This window comes from Gorilla gorilla, chromosome 3 (genome assembly GCF_029281585.2).
Source record: "Gorilla gorilla gorilla isolate KB3781 chromosome 3, NHGRI_mGorGor1-v2.1_pri, whole genome shotgun sequence".
Lineage (NCBI taxonomy): Eukaryota > Metazoa > Chordata > Mammalia > Primates > Hominidae > Gorilla > Gorilla gorilla.
This window is the reverse complement of record NC_073227.2, coordinates 212,775,657-212,789,493: the sequence shown is the minus strand read 5'-3', so window position 1 is coordinate 212,789,493 and position 13,837 is coordinate 212,775,657.

The following is a 13,837-nucleotide window of genomic DNA, read 5'->3' as shown; positions in this document are numbered from 1 at the left end:
ACACCGCTATCTGTGTAAACATGGAAATATCTACACCGCTATCTGTATGAACATGGAAATATCTACACCGCTACCTGTATGAACATGGAAATATCTACACCGCTATCTGTATGAACATGGAAATATCTTCACCGCTATCCGTATGAACATGGAAATATCTACACCGCTATCCGTATGAACATGGAAATATCTACACTGCTATCTGTATGAACATGGAAATATCCAGACCGCTATCTGTATGAACATGCAAATATCTACACAGCTATCTGTATATCAATGAAAATATCTACACTGCTATCCCTATCAACATGGAAATAACTACACTGCTATCTGTATAAATATGGAAATATCTACACCTCCATCTCTATGAACATGGAAATATCTACACCGCCATTTGCATGAACATGGAAATATCTACACCGCCATCTCTATGAACATGGAAATATCTACACCGCCATTTGTATGAACATGGAAATATCTACACCACCATCTGTATGAACATGGAAATATCTTCACCGCCATCTGTATGAACATGGATATATGAACACCGGCATCTGGATGAACATGGAAATATATACACCGCTATCTGCATGAACATGGAAATATCGACACAGCTATCTGAATATACATGGAAATATCTACACAGATTTCTCTATAAATATGGAAATAACTACAGCGCTATCTCTATAAACTTCGAAATATCTACACCGCCATCTGTATGAACATGGAAATATCTACACCGCCATCTGTACAAACATGGACATATCTACACCGCCATCTGTATTAAGATGGAAATATCTACACCGCTATCTGTATAAACATGGAAATATCTGCCCAACTATCTGTATAAACATGGAAATATCCACACCGCTATCTGTATAAACATGGAAATATCTACACCGTTATCTGTATGAACATGGAAATATCTACACTGCTATCTGTATGAACATGGAAATAACTACACTGCTATCTGTATAAATATGGAAATATCTACACCGACATCTCTATGAACATGGAAATATCTACACCGCCTTCTGTATGAACATGGAAATATCTACACCGCTAACTGTATGAACATGGAAATATCTACACCGCTATCTGTATGAACATGGAAATATCTACACCGCTGTCTGTATGAACATGGAAATATCTACACCGCTATCTGTATGTACATGGAAATATCTATACCGCTTCCTGTATGAACATGGAAATATCTATACCGCTATCTGTAAGAACATGCAAATATCTACACAGCTATCTGTTTATCAATGGAAATATCTGCACTGCTATCTCTATAAACACGGAAATAACTACACTGCTATCTGTATAAACATGCAAATATCTACACCGCCACCTGTATGAACATGGAAATATCTACACCGCCATCTGTATGAACATGAAAATATCTACAATGCCATCTGTATGAACATGGAAATAACTACACCGCTGACTGTATGAGCATGGAAACATCTACAACGCTATCTGTATGAACATGAAAATATCTACACCGCTATCTGTATGAACATGGAAATAACTACACCGCTATCTGTGTGAACATGGAAATATCTACACCACTCTCTGTATGAACATGGAAATATCTACACCGCTATCTGTACGAACATGCAAATATCTACACAGCTATCTGTATATCAATGGAAATATCTACACTGCTATCTCTATAAACATGGAAATAACTACACTGCTATCTGTATAAACATGGAAATAACTACACCGCCACCTGTATGAACATGGAAATATCTACACTGCCATCTGTATGAACATGGAAATATCTACACTGCTATCTGTATGAACATGGAAATATCTAGACCGCTATCTGTAAGAACATGCAAATAACTACACAGCTATCTGTGTATCAATGAAAATATCTACACTGCTATCCCTATCAACATGGAAATAACTACACTGCTATCTGTATAAATATGGAAATATCTACACATCCATCTCTATGAACATGGAAATATCTACACCGCCATTTGTATGATCATGGAAATATCTACACCGCCATCTCTATGAACATGGAAATATCTACACCGCCATTTGTATGAACATGGAAATATCTACACCACCATCTGTATGAACATGGAAATATCTTCACCGCCATCTGTATGAACATGGATATATGAACACCGGCATCTGGATGAACATGGAAATATATACACCGCTATCTGCATGAACATGGAAATATCGACACAGCTATCTGAATATACATGGAAATATCTACACAGATTTCTCTATAAATAAGGAGATAACTACAGCGCTATCTCTATAAACTTCGAAATATCTACACCGCCATCTGTATGAACATGGAAATATCTACACCGCCATCTGTACAAACATGGACATATCTACACCGCCATCTGTATTAAGATGGAAATAGCTACACCGCTATCTGTATAAACATGGAAATATCTGCCCAACTATCTGTATAAACATGGAAATATCCGCACCGCTATCTGTATAAACATGGAAATATCTACACCGTTATCTGTATGAACATGGAAATATCTACACTGCTATCTCTATGAACATGGAAATAACTACACTGCTATCTGTATAAATATGGAAATATCTACACCGACATCTCTATGAACATGGAAATATCTACAACGCCTTCTGTATGAACATGGAAATATCTACACCGCTAACTGTATGAACATGGAAATATCTACACCGCTATCTGTATGAACATGGAAATATCTACACCGCTATCTGTATGAACATGGAAATATCTACACCGCTATCTGTATGTACATGGAAATATCTATACCGCTACCTGTATGAACATGGAAATATCTATACCGCTATCTGTAAGAACATGCAAATATCTACACAGCTATCTGTTTATCAATGGAAATATCTGCACTGCTATCTCTATAAACACGGAAATAACTACACTTCTATCTGTATAAACATGCAAATATCTACACCGCCACCTGTATGAACATGGAAATATCTACACCGCCATCTGTATGAACATGAAAATATCTACAATGCCATCTGTATGAACATGGAAATAACTACACCGCTGACTGTATGAGCATGGAAACATCTACAACGCTATCTGTATGAACATGGAAATATCTACACCGCTATCTGTATGAACATGGAAATAACTACACCGCTATCTGTGTGAACATGGAAATATCTACACCACTCTCTGTATGAACATGGAAATATCTACACCGCTATCTGTACGAACATGCAAATATCTACACAGCTATCTGTATATCAATGGAAATATCTACACTGCTATCTCTATAAACATGGAAATAACTACACTGCTATCTGTATAAACATGGAAATAACTACACCGCCACCTGTATGAACATGGAAATATCTACACTGCCATCTGTATGAACATGGAAATATCTACACTGCTATCTGTATGAACATGGAAATATCTAGACCGCTATCTGTATGAACATGCAAATATCTACACAGCTATCTGTATATCAATGAAAATATCTACACTGCTATCCCTATCAACATGGAAATAACTACACTGCTATCTGTATAAATATGGAAATATCTACACCTCCATCTCTATGAACATGGAAATATCTACACCGCCATTTGTATGATCATGGAAATATCTACACCGCCATCTCTATGAACATGGAAATATCTACACCGCCATTTGTATGAACATGGAAATATCTACACCACCATCTGTATGAACATGGAAATATCTTCACCGCCATCTGTATGAACATGGATATATGAACAACGGAATCTGGAAGAACATGGAAATATATACACCGCTATCTGCATTAACATGGAAATATCGACACAGCTATCTGAATATACATGGAAATATCTACACAGATTTCTCTATAAATATGGAAATAACTACAGCGCTATCTCTATAAACTTCGAAATATCTACACCGCCATCTGTATGAACATGGAAATATCTACACCGCCATCTGTATTAAGATGGAAATAGCTACACCGCTATCTGTATAAACATGGAAATATCTGCCCAACTATCTGTATAAACATGGAAATATCCGCACCGCTATCTGAATACACATGGAAATATCCGCACCGCTATCTGTATAAACATGGAAATATCTACACTGCTATCTGCATAAACATGGAAATATCCACACCGCTATCTGTGTAAACATGGAAATGACTACACCGCTATGTGTGTAAACATGGAAATATCTACACCGCCATCTGTGTAAACATAAAAATATCTACACCGCCATCCCTATAAACGTGGAAATATTTACACCGCCATCTGTATGAACATGGAAATATCTACACCGCCGTCTCTATAAACATGGAAATATCTACACTGCCATCTGTATAAACATGGAAATATCTATACCGCTATCTGCATAAACATGGAAATATCTACACCGCCATCTCTATGAACATGGAAATATCTACAACGCCATCTGTACGAACATGGAAATATCTATACCGCCATCTGTATGAACATGTAAATATCTACACCGCCATCTGTATGAATATGGAAATATCTACACCGCTAACTGTATGAACATGGAAATATCTACACCGCTATCTGTATGAAATTGGAAATATCTACACCGTTATCTGTATGAACATGGAAATATCTACACTGCTATATGTATGAACATGGAAATATCTACACCGCTATCTGTACGAACATGGAAATATCTGCACCGCTATCTGTATGACCATGCAAATATCTACACAGCTCTCTGTATATCAATGGAAATATCTACACTGCTATCTCTATAAACATGGAAATAACTACACTGCTATCTGTATAAATATGGAAATATCTACACCGCCATCTCTATGAACATGGAAATATCTACACCGCCATCTGTATGAACATGGAAATATCTACACCGCTAACTGTATGAACATGGAAATATCTACACTGCTATCTGTATGAACACGGAAATATCTATACCGCTATCTGTATGAACATGGAAATATCTATACCGCTATCTGTAAGAACATGCAAATATCTACACAGCTATCTGTTTATCAATGGAAATATCTGCACTGCTATCTCTATAAACACGGAAATAACTACACTGCTATCTGTATAAACATGCAAATATCTACACCGCCACCTGTATGAACATGGAAATATCTACACTGCCATCCGTACAAACATGGAAATAACTAGACCGCCATCTGTATGAACATGTAAATATCAACAATGCCATCTGTATGAACATGGAAATAACTACACCGCTGACTGTATGAGCATGGAAACATCTACAACGCTATCTGTATGAACATGGAAATATCTACACCGCTATCTGTGTGAACATGGAAATATCTACACCGCTCTCTGTATGAACATGGAAATATCTACACCGCTATCTGTACGAACATGCAAACATCTACACAGCTATCTGTATATCAATGGAAATATCTACACTGCTATCTCTATAAACATGGAAATAACTACACTGCTATCTGTATAAACATGGAAATGTCTACACCGCCACCTGTATGAACATGGAAATATCTACACTGCCATCCATACGAACATGGAAACATCTACACCGCCATCTGTATGAACATGTAAATATCTACACCGCCCTCTGTATGAACATGGAAATATCTACACGGCTAACTGTATGAACATGGAAATATCTGCACCGCCATCTGTACGAACATGGAAATATCTACACCGCCATTTGTATGTACATGGAATTATCTACACCGCCATCTCTATGAACATGGAAATACCTACACCGCCATTTGCATGAACATGGAAATATGTACGCCGCCATCTGTATGAACATGGAAGTATCTTCACCCCCATCTGTATGAACATGGATATATCTACACCGGCATCTGGATGAACATGGAAATATCTACACCGCTATGTGCATGAAAATGGAAATATCTACACAGCTATCTGCATATACATGGAAATACCTACACAGATTTCTCAATAAATATGGAAATAACTACAGCGCTATCTCTATAAACTTCAAAATATCTACACCGCCATCTGTATGAACATGGAAATATGTTCAACGCCATCTGTACGAACATGGACATATTTACACTGCTATCTGTATTAAGATGGAAATATCTACATCACTATCTGTATAAACATGGAAATATCTGCCCAACTATCTGTATGAACATGGAAATATCCGCACCACTATCTGTATAAACATGGAAATATCTACACCGCTATCTGTATGAACATGGAAATATCTACACCGCTATCTGTATGGACATGCAAATATCTACACAGCTATCAGTATATCAATGGAAATATCTACACTGGTATCTCTATAAACATGCAAATAACTACACTACTATCTGTATAAACATGGAAATATCTACACGGCCACCTGTATGAACATGGAAATATCTACACTGCCATCTGAATGAACATGGAAATATCTACACTGCTATATGTATGAACATGGAAATATCTAGACCGCTATCAGTATGAACATGCAAATATCTACACAGCTATCTGTATATCAATGAAAATATCTACACTGCTATCCCTATCAACATGGAAATAACTACACTGCTATCTGTATAAATATGGAAATATCTACACCTCCATCTCTATGAACATGGAAATATCTACACCGCCATTTGTATGAACATGGAAATATCTACACCGCTAACTGTATGAACATGGAAATATCTACACCGCTATCTGTATGAACATGGAAATATCTACACCGTTATCTGTATGAACATGGAAATATCTACACTGCTATCTGTATGAACATGGAAATATCTATACCGCTATCTGTAAGAACATGCAAATATCTACACAGCTATCTGTTTATCAATGGAAATATCTGCACTGCTATCTCTATAAACACGGAAATAACTACACTGCTATCTGTATAAACATGCAAATATCTACACCGCCACCTGTATGAACATGGAAATATCTACACCGCCATCTGTATGAACATGAAAATATCTACAATGCCATCTGTATGAACATGGAAATAACTACACCGCTGACTGTATGAGCATGGAAACATCTACAACGCTATCTGTATGAACATGGAAATATCTACACCGCTATCTGTATGAACATGGAAATAACTACACCGCTATCTGTGTGAACATGGAAATATCTACACCACTCTCTGTATGAACATGGAAATATCTACACCGCTATCTGTACGAACATGCAAATATCTACACAGCTATCTGTATATCAATGGAAATATCTACACTGCTATCTCTATAAACATGGAAATAACTACACTGCTATCTGTATAAACATGGAAATAACTACACCGCCACCTGTATGAACATGGAAATATCTACACTGCCATCTGTATGAACATGGAAATATCTACACTGCTATCTGTATGAACATGGAAATATCTAGACCGCTATCTGTATGAACATGCAAATATCTACACAGCTATCTGTATATCAATGAAAATATCTACACTGCTATCCCTATCAACATGGAAATAACTACACTGCTATCTGTATAAATATGGAAATAGCTACACCTCCATCTCTATGAACATGGAAATATCTCCACCGCCATTTGTATGATCATGGAAATATCTACACCGCCATCTCTATGAACATGGAAATATCTACACCGCCATTTGTATGAACATGGAAATATCTACACCACCATCTGTATGAACATGGAAATATCTTCACCGCCATATGTATGAACATGGATATATGAACACCGGCATCTGGATGAACATGGAAATATATACATCGCTATCTGCATGAACATGGAAATATCGACACAGCTATCTGAATATACATGGAAATATCTACACAGATTTCTCTATAAATATGGAAATAACTACAGCGCTATCTCTATAAACTTCGAAATATCTACACCGCCATCTGTATGAACATGGAAATATCTACACCGCCATCTGTACAAACATGGACATATCTACACCGCCATCTGTATTAAGATGGAAATAGCTACACCGCTATCTGTATAAACATGGAAATATCTGCCCAACTATCTGTATAAACATGGAAATATCCGCACCGCTATCTGTATAAACATGGAAATATCTACACCGTTATCTGTATGAACATGGAAATATCTACACTGCTATCTCTATGAACATGGAAATAACTACACTGCTATCTGTATAAATATGGAAATATCTACACCGACATCTCTATGAACATGGAAATATCTACAACGCCTTCTGTATGAACATGGAAATATCTACACCGCTAACTGTATGAACATGGAAATATCTACACCTCTATCTGTATGAAATGGAAATATCTACACCGCTATCTGTATGAACATGGAAATATCTACACCGCTATCTGTATGTACATGGAAATATCTATACCGCTACCTGTATGAACATGGAAATATCTATACCGCTATCTGTAAGAACATGCAAATATCTACACAGCTATCTGTTTATCAATGGAAATATCTGCACTGCTATCTCTATAAACACGGAAATAACTACACTTCTATCTGTATAAACATGCAAATATCTACACCGCCACCTGTATGAACATGGAAATATCTACACCGCCATCTGTATGAACATGAAAATATCTACAATGCCATCTGTATGAACATGGAAATAACTACACCGCTGACTGTATGAGCATGGAAACATCTACAACGCTATCTGTATGAACATGGAAATATCTACACCGCTATCTGTATGAACATGGAAATAACTACACCGCTATCTGTGTGAACATGGAAATATCTACACCACTCTCTGTATGAACATGGAAATATCTACACCGCTATCTGTACGAACATGCAAATATCTACACAGCTATCTGTATATCAATGGAAATATCTACACTGCTATCTCTATAAACATGGAAATAACTACACTGCTATCTGTATAAACATGGAAATAACTACACCGCCACCTGTATGAACATGGAAATATCTACACTGCCATCTGTATGAACATGGAAATATCTACACTGCTATCTCTATGAACATGGAAATATCTAGACCGCTATCTGTATGAACATGAAAATATCTACACAGCTATCTGTGTATCAATGAAAATATCTACACTGCTATCCCTATCAACATGGAAATAACTACACTGCTATCTGTATAAATATGGAAATATCTACACCTCCATCTCTATGAACATGGAAATATCTACACCGCCATTTGTATGATCATTTAAATATCTACACCGCCATCTCTATGAACATGGAAATATCTACACCGCCATTTGTATGAACATGGAAATATCCACACCACCTTCTGTATGAACATGGAAACATCTTCACCGCCATCTGTATGAACATGGATATATGAACACCGGCATCTGGATGAACATGGAAATATATACACCGCTATCTGCATGAACATGGAAATATCGACACAGCTATCTGAATATACATGGAAATATCTACACAGATTTCTCTATAAATATGGAAATAACTACAGCGCTATCTCTATAAACTTCGAAATATCTACACTGCCATCTGTAAGAACATGGAAATATCTACAACGCCATCTGTACAAACATGGACATATCTACACCGCCATCTGTATTAAGATGGAAATATCTACACCGCTATCTGTATAAACAAGGAAATATCTGCCCAACTATCTGTATAAACATGGAAATATCCGTACCGCTATCTGTATAAACATGGAAATATCTACACTGCTATCTGCATAAACATGGAAATATCCACACCGCTATCTGTGTAAACATGGAAATGACTACACCGCTATGTGTGTAAACATGGAAATATCTACACCGCCATCTGTGTAAACATAAAAATATCTACACCGCCATCCCTATAAACGTGGAAATATTTACACCGCCATCTGTATGAACATGGAAATATCTACACCGCCGTCTCTATAAACATGGAAATATCTACACTGCCATCTGTATAAACATGGAAATATCTATACCGCTATCTGCATAAACATGGAAATATCTACACCGCCATCTCTATGAACATGGAAATATCTACAAAGCCATCTGTACGAACACGGAAATATCTATACCGCCATCTGTATGAACAAGTAAATATCTACACCGCCATCTGTATGAACATGGAAATATCTACACCGCTAACTGTATGAACATGGAAATATCTACACCGCTATCTGTATGAACATGGAAATATCTACACCGTTATCTGTACGAACATGGAAATATCTACACTGCTATCTGTATGAACATGGAAATATCTACACCGCTATCTGTACGAACATGGAAATATCTACACCGCTATCTGTATGACCATGCAAATACCTACACAGCTCTCTGTATATCAATGGAAATATCTACACTGCTATCTCTATAAACATGGAAATAACTACACTGCTATCTGTATAAATATGGAAATATCTACACCGACATCTCTATGAACATGGAAATATCTACACCGCCTTCTGTATGAACATGGAAATATCTACATCGCTAACTGTATGAACATGGAAATATCTACACCGCTATCTGTATGAACATGGAAATAACTACACCGCTATCTGTATGAACATGGAAATATCTACACTGCTATCTGCATGAACATGGAAATATCTACACAGCTATCTGAATATACATGGAAATATCTACACAGATTTCTCTATAAATATGGAAATAACTACAGCGCTATCTCTATAAACTTCGAAATATCTACACCGCCATCTGTATTAACATGGAAATATCTACACCGCCATCTGTACAAACATGGACATACCTACACCGCCATCTGTATTAAGATGGAAATATCTACACCGCTATCTGTATAAACATGGAAATATCTACCTATCTGTATAAACATGGAAATATCCGCACCACTATCTGTATAAACATGGAAATATCTACACTGCTATCTGCGTAAACATGGAAATATCCACACCGCTATCTGTGTAAACATGGAAATATCTACACCGCTATCTGTATGAACATGGAAATATCTACACCGCTACCTGTATGAACATGGAAATATCTACACCGCTATCCGTATGAACATGGAAATATCTACACCGCTATCCGTATGAACATGGAAATATCTACACCGCTATCCGTATGAACATGGAAATATCTACACTGCTATCTGTATGAACATGGAAATATCCAGACCGCTATCTGTATGAACATGCAAATATCTACACAGCTATCTGTATATCAATGAAAATATCTACACTGCTATCCCTATCAACATGGAAATAACTACACTGCTATCTGTATAAATATGGAAATATCTACACCTCCATCTCTATGAAAATGGAAATATCTACACCGCCATTTGCATGAACATGGAAATATCTACACCGCCATCTCTATGAACATGGAAATATCTACACCGCCATGTGTATGAACATGGAAATATCTACACCACCATCTGTATGAACATGGAAATATCTTCACCGCCATCTGTATGAACATGGATATATGTACACCGGCATCTGGATGAACATGGAAATATATACACCGCTATCTGCATGAACATGGAAATATCGACACAGCTATCTGAATATACATGGAAATATCTACACAGATTTCTCTATAAATATGGAAATAACTACAGTGCTATCTCTATAAATTTCGAAATATCTACACCGCCATCTGTATGAACATGGAAATATCTACACCGCCATCTGTACAAACATGGACATATCTACACCGCCATCTGTATTAAGATGGAAATATCTACACCGCTATCTGTATAAACATGGAAATATCTGCCCAACTATCTGTATAAACATGGAAATATCCGCACCGCTATCTGTATAAACATGGAAATATCTACACCGTTATCTGTATGAACATGGAAATATCTACACTGCTATCTGTATGAACATGGAAATAACTACACTGCTATCTGTATAAATATGGAAATATCTACACCGACATCTCTATGAACATGGAAATATCTACACCGCCTTCTGTATGAACATGGAAATATCTACACCGCTAACTGTATGAACATGGAAATATCTACACCGCTATCTGTATGAACATGGAAATATCTACACCGCTATCTGTATGAACATGGAAATATCTACACCGCTATCTGTATGTACATGGAAATATCTATACCGCTTCCTGTATGAACATGGAAATATCTATACCGCTATCTGTAAGAACATGCAAATATCTACACAGCTATCTGTTTATCAATGGAAATATCTGCACTGCTATCTCTATAAACACGGAAATAACTACACTGCTATCTGTATAAACATGCAAATATCTACACCGCCACCTGTATGAACATGGAAATATCTACACCGCCATCTGTATGAACATGAAAATATCTACAATGCCATCTGTATGAACATGGAAATAACTACACCGCTGACTGTATGAGCATGGAAACATCTACAACGCTATCTGTATGAACATGAAAATATCTACACCGCTATCTGTATGAACATGGAAATAACTACACCGCTATCTGTGTGAACATGGAAATATCTACACCACTCTCTGTATGAACATGCAAATATCTACACAGCTATCTGTATATCAATGGAAATATCTACACTGCTATCTCTATAAACATGGAAATAACTACACTGCTATCTGTATAAACATGGATATAACTACACCGCCACCTGTATGAACATGGAAATATCTACACTGCCATCTGTATGAACATGGAAATATCTACACTGCTATCTGTATGAACATGGAAATATCTAGACCGCTATCTGTATGAACATGCAAATATCTACACAGCTATCTGTGTATCAATGAAAATATCTACACTGCTATCCCTATCAATATGGAAATAACAACACTGCTATCTGTATAAATATGGAAATATCTACACCTCCATCTCTATGAACATGGAAATATCTACACCGCCATTTGTATGATCATGGAAATATCTACACCGCCATCTCTATGAACATGGAAATATCTACACCGCCATTTGTATGAACATGGAAATATCTACACCACCATCTGTATGAACATGGAAATATCTTCACCGCCATCTGTATGAACATGGATATATGAACACCGGCATCTGGATGAACATGGAAATATATACACCGCTATCTGCATGAACATGGAAATATCGACACAGCTATCTGAATATACATGGAAATATCTACACAGATTTCTCTATAAATAAGGAGATAACTACAGCGCTATCTCTATAAACTTCGAAATATCTACACCGCCATCTGTATGAACATGGAAATATCTACACCGCCATCTGTACAAACATGGACATATCTACACCGCCATCTGTATTAAGATGGAAATATCTACACCGCTATCTGTATAAACATGGAAATATCTGCCCAACTATCTGTATAAACATGGAAATATCCGCACCGCTATCTGTATAAACATGGAAATATCTACACCGTTATCTGTATGAACATGGAAATATCTACACTGCTATCTCTATGAACATGGAAATAACTACTCTGCTATCTGTATAAATATGGAAATATCTACACCGACATCTCTATGAACATGGAAATATCTACAACGCCTTCTGTATGAACATGGAAATATCTACACCGCTAACTGTATGAACATGGAAATATCTACACCGCTATCTGTATGAACATGGAAATATCTACACCGCTATCTGTATGAACATGGAAATATCTACACCGCTATCTGTATGTACATGGAAATATCTATACCGCTACCCGTATGAACATGGAAATATCTATACCGCTATCTGTAAGAACATGCAAATATCTACACAGCTATCTGTTTATCAATGGAAATATCTGCACTGCTATCTCTATAAACACGGAAATAACTACACTGCTATCTGTATAAACATGCAAATATCTACACCGCCACCTGTATGAACATGGAAATATCTACACCGCCATCTGTATGAACATGAAAATATCTACAATGCCATCTGTATGA